This window comes from Bos javanicus, chromosome 15, assembly GCF_032452875.1.
Source record: "Bos javanicus breed banteng chromosome 15, ARS-OSU_banteng_1.0, whole genome shotgun sequence".
Lineage (NCBI taxonomy): Eukaryota > Metazoa > Chordata > Mammalia > Artiodactyla > Bovidae > Bos > Bos javanicus.
Window position 1 is genome coordinate 77,895,114 of NC_083882.1, and position 5,949 is coordinate 77,901,062.

The following is a 5,949-nucleotide window of genomic DNA, read 5'->3' on the forward strand; positions in this document are numbered from 1 at the left end:
CAGGTCAGGAGCCCTGATTTTGATCTCTGACCGTCTAGAGGACAGATGCTTTTTCTCATAAGAACTAAGTTGCTCTGTGGGCAATTGCTGGCCCTGTCTGCCCCGATTAATAGCATCACAGTAGTATTGCAAAACTTAGTATATGCTGGGCACCTATTCCAAGAAAGGCACGGAATTTAGTGTTTTTGGTAAAGAGTAGGTGATTAAATGGTGTTTGTTAAATTGAATTAAAAGCCTTCTTGGGGTTTCCCTGGTTTAGTGATAAAGAACCGGCCTGCCAATGCAGGAGACACAGGTTCGATCCCTGGTCTGGGAAGATCCCATGTGTCTCAGAGCAACTAAGCCTGTGCGCCATAACTACTGAGCCTGTGCTCTAAAGCCCAGGAGCTGCCACTACTGAAGCCCGTGTGCCTGGAGCCTGCGGTCTGCAACGACAGAAGCCACCGCAATGAGGAGCCTGTGCATCGCGATGAAGAGGAGCCCCTGCTCGCTGCAACTAGAGAAAAAGCCCTTGCGGCAATGAAGATGCAGCATAACCTAAAAGAAAATATATAAAATACTTTTTTTAAAAAGCCTTTTTGCTCATCTCTATCTCTTGTAATCGTCTCATTCTTTAAGGCCCTGCCAAATATTACTTCTAGGTGAGGTCTTCCTTCAGCCTCAGTTCATCGCTCCAGTGCATTCCTCCTTGAGGACTCGATAGCACCTGGTTTATATCGAGAATGGCACTTCCTGTGGTCTTACATCGGAGTGGGTGTCTCCCACTACCCAGTGAGCCCCTCATAGGCAAGGGCTATCTTATTCGGCTCCTAGATCCTAGACATCATAATGAGGATTTATTAAGTGAAGGAACACCCCACCCCCAAAGTGGCCCTTTAGACTTGGGGTTTCATTGGATCACGTAAAGATGCAGAGGTTTTCGACTGCCCTGGTGGTCCAGTGGTTAAGATTCTGTGTTTCTCCCCAGAAGGGTGTGGGTTGAATCCCTGGTCTGGGAACTAAGATCCCACATGCCATGCAGCACGGCCAAAAAATTAAAAAATACGGGAGCTTTCATCCCTATCACCTAAAACTGGAAGCAAAATTTCAGAAATTAGTGTTAATTCAACTGATTATATACATGTGTGAATATGTATATATTACCTATAAATATTTATGAGCTTCCCTGATAGTTCAGTTGGTAAAGAATCCACCTCCAATGCAGGAGACCTCAGTTTGATTCCTGGGTTGGGAAGATCTGCTGAAGAAGGGATAGGCTACCCACTCCAGTATTCTTGGGCTTCCCTTGTGGCTCAGCTGGTAAAGAATCAGCCTGCAATGCTGGAGACCTGGGTTCAATCCCTGGGTTGGGAAGATGCTCTGGAGAAGGGAAAGTTACCCACTCCAGTATTCTGGCCTGGAGAATTCCATGGACTGTATAGTCCATGGGGTTGCAAAGAGTTGGACACGACTGAGCAACTTTCACTTCACTTCACTTCATATGCATGTATATGTGTGTACACACACGTGTATATTAACATCAGCTTTGTGGGCAGCACTGGGCCAAGTTAAACAGTTGATTGGTAGACAGTTCAACTGGTTGCTCACTGCTCACGCTCTAATGGTATTTGAGTATATATATATGTTAGGTTACATCTGTGTGTCAGAAGTCTGCATTTTGGTTTCACTGATACAGTGGACAGTCCTGGAGTTGCCCCCTGTCTGAGATTTAAAAATGAGCCCTGACCTAAGCTGATCTTTCTCTGGTTTTCCAGGAGAGAGATGCTGAAGAGGGGGGTCATTTCTATAATTGCATGAGTTCCTCCTCATTGATCTACACGGATCCTGAGATGTACAAATACTGTGGAACATGAGAGTAGGAAATGAAATGTACCCAATTCTGGTCAAACTCAGGGACACTCTTAGGAAAGCTCAGTGTCCACTTTTGGCTCATCTTTATTGATGAGATCAATTTGACTGAGGCATACAGGGCTCTGAAAGTAAAAAAAAGCTCAGGATTCTTCTGTTTTTTGTAGCTCCTGATAAATGAAAATATGAAGACAGTATAAAGCAGTGTAATACACACTGTGGTACATTTAATATATAAAATATTTACATTTAAAAAATTTTAAAAAATTAATATTTTACCCCCTATCCCTGGACTGCAAGGAGATTAAACCCATCAATCCTAAAGGAAATCAGTCCTGACTATTCACTGGAAGAACTGATGCTGAAGCTCAGACTCCAGTACTTTGGCCACCTAATGCAAAGAGCTGACTCACTGGAAAAGTCCCTGATGCTGGGAAAGATTGAAGGCAGGAGAAGGGGATGACAGAGGATGAGATGGTTCAATGGACATGAGTTTGAGCAAGCTCTGGGAGTTGGTAATGGACAGGGAAGCCTGGTGTGCTGCAGTCCATGGGATCCCAAAGAGTTGGAGATGACCAAGCGACTGGACTGAACTGAACCCCCCAAAATGTAATTTTGTAATGTTATTCACAAGTTATGGCAGACGTTCTAAAGCAATATTAATTCAAAGTAGATTCTAAATGCCACAGCCCAAGATCGAGTGTAATTCTACCGATGTAGCACAATGGTTCTAAATGTAAGTTGTTTCGTGTGTGCTTGAGAGCTAAGTTGCCTCAGTCATGTCCAACTCTGTGTGTCCCTGTGAACATCCCCCCGCCAGGCTCCTCTGTCCATGGGATTCTCCAGGCAAGAATACTGGAGCGGGTTGCCATGCCCTCTGCCAGTGGATCTTCCCAACCCAGGGATCAAACCTGCGTCTCTTGTATCTCCTGCGTTGGTGGGTGTGTTCTTTACCACTAACGCCACGAGGGAAGCCTGTAAGTTCTTTTGTAGATAATGCCAAGCGTGAATCGAGGTCTTTGTCAGTGTAGGGATTTGAATTAGATGGTGCTCATCTGTTCCCCCAACTTGCCTAGCATCAAAGGGAGAACTTAAGGCCTACTCTAGGGCCTGTTTATTGAACTGATGCATGCTGAAGGTGCCAGGCATAGGGACTCACACTGATGGATTCAAATCACTATGAGGACATCAAAAAGGGTGAATTGTGTGGAGAAGAAAGGGCTGGGTGAATGGAAACCCTGATCATTCAATATGTACATTTTCTTGGTCTTCCGCTAGAGCTGAAAAGTAAGGAGGACTCACTTCAAATTCAGGCACAGTTGGGAAAGCACAGCGCTGGTCTTACAGAGTCCTTGTGACTTTGGGGCCAGGTCCAGCGCACCCAACCGCATTCTTGGACCGCCTCCTCTCAAGTTAGACGTCACACACGGAGAATGGAGTGGGCCTTGGCTATCGGCTAGAGCTAATAAGGGCAGTTTTCCAGCAAATCAAATCCTTGTTTATGCACAACATTTCGTCCTTTGGATATGAAGTCATATGCTTTTCTGGGGCCCTAAGTCTCCCAGAAGAGGAAGGGACACACAGCAAATTTTGAGGTCAAGTAGATGAAGAAAGGGCTTCCCTGGTGGCTCAGTGATAAAGAATCTGCCTGCCAAGCAGGAGACATGGGTTTGATCCCTGGGTCAGGAGGATCCCCTGGAGAAGGAAATGTAACCCACTCCAGTATTCTTGCCGGGAGACTCCCACAGAGGAGCCTAGTGGGCTGCAGTTTACGGGGTCACAAGAGTCGGACATGACCTGGTGACTAAACAGCAACAAGATGGAGAAAACCCCTATCAGTGGGAGAATTTGCAGAACTGTCATCTTGGCTATGGAGAAGGCGATGGCACCCTACTCCAGAACTCTTGCCTGGAAAATCCATGAACGGAGGAGCCTGGTGGGCTGAAGTCCATGGAGTCGCTAAGAGTCGGACACGACTGAAGCGACTTAGCAGCAGCAGCAGCATCTTGGGTAGCCCTAGGCTGAATCCGGATCCTGGTATCAGACTGACCCATGACCCTGGCCAAAGATAAAAATCAAGGGGAAGACAAGTTAAATTTATATTGTGGACAGGGGTCAGCAAGCTTCTTCTCTAAAAGGCCAGAAATATTACGTTAGGCTTCGTGTGCTATACAGTCTCTGTTGCAATTATTAAACTCTGCCATTGGAGCATGAAATCAAGTGAATGCGTGTAGCCGTGCTCCAGTGGAACTGTCTTTCCTAAAACAGGCGGCAGCAGGCTTGGCTCATGGACCATAGCTTGCTAACTCTTACTCCAAACTATCACAGACAAAAAACTGCACCATCAAGAAATTTGTTGTTATCGTTTAGTCACTAAGTCACGTCCGACTCTTCTGCAACCCGATGGACTATAACCCGCCAGGCTCCTCTGTCCATGGGATTTCCCAGGCAAGAATACTGGAGTGGGATGCCATTTCCTTCTCCAGGGGATCTTCCCAAACCAGGTGTCTCCTGAATTGCAGGTGGAGTCTTTACCACTGACCCACCGAGGAAGCCCTACAAGAAATATCAAGTCTAAAATATGATCAAAAAGCAAAATATCAAAGAGCAACATTGACTCCATAAAAGGGACCCCTAGATTAAGTGATCTTGAGTCTCAGATCTATTATTTACAAGCTATGTTACTTTGGGAAAAACACATAACTTCTCTCATCTTCAAGCTTCTTATTTGTAATATGAAGATTGTAAAACCAGCTCTGCCTACCCTAGGAATATTGTGATGCTCAAATGAACTCTAATGCATCAGCAGAAAGAAACTTTAATTTGTACTAGTATAGAATTGCAGAAACACCTCATTCAGTCTTTAGTACCTGCCCCATATTGGCACTCAGAATTAATGTATGAACTTTATAAATGAAACAGATAAAATATTTCCTTCTTTCAAATCAGTGTGATAGTATTTGAATAGACTGGACAAGTAGAAGCCTGAAGTGAAATGATTGGAAACTAGGTCAGGAAGTATTTAAATTTTGGAGTTTAGCTGCATTTGGAGAGCGTTTCTGGACCCACTTGCCTAAATGACTTTGGACACGTAGAGAAGAGCTCCCACCAGAATATTAGACACACATTTCCAACTGCACTGAGATATATTGGAAGTGTTCCATAATCGAGGGAGGGTTTTCCCTCAGGCCTTTAAACATTTCTCATCAGTCATATCCTCATCGCAAGAGAATCCTGTCCGAGTACCCCAGAGACAGCCACTAGTTTCCACAGTGTATCCCGTGGTGGGACATGACCGCTGCACAAACTTCTCAGACTCATGATGCCAGCTCGTTAAGCAAGACGGGTCCGTTCAGTGTATTACAGACATGTCATTGCCAAAATAAAGGCTCTAGATAACAATCTGTCATGAATACTACCGATGCCAATAAAAAGAAAATGAAGCAAAGACCTTAATGCTTGTATATTATGGTTGTAGCCTAGTCCCGTTTGTCTTTCCATTTTGGAGGCAGCAGTGAATGGTGGAAAGAGTGTGAGCTTTGGAGTTAGCCAGGCTTGTGTTAAGATCACAGTGACAGCATGTTAGTTTCATGGTCTTGCACGGTTTACTTAATCTCAGTTTTTTTTTTTTTTAAAGAATTCATGCATTTATTTTTGGCTGCGCTGGGTCTTTCTTGCTGTGCGTGGGCTCCTGTCTAGTTGCTTTTCATCGCGGCGGCGTCTCTTGTTGCAGAGCACAGACGGTAGGGCACGCGGGCTTCGGTAGTTGCAGTACGCCAGCTCAGTCGTTGTGACGCTCGGGCTTAGGTGCCCCTCGGCACGTGGAATCTTCCCAGGCCAGGGAGTGAACCTGTTTCCCCTGCATTGGAAGGCGGATTCTTATCCATTGTACCACTAGGGAACATCTGCATACTTTCAGTTTTACATCTCAAGGCTATTGTGAGAATAAGACAAATCAATGTAAATAAAAGTACCCAGCAAGTGCTGCTGGGGTCCCTTCTCCAGGGGGAGTGGAGAAACATTCTGAGATGTGGGGGCTGTTGTGGGCTGGGCAGCCTCCCCCAGAGGGGCCTGTGACCATGGGCTTCTTCCAGCGTTTTG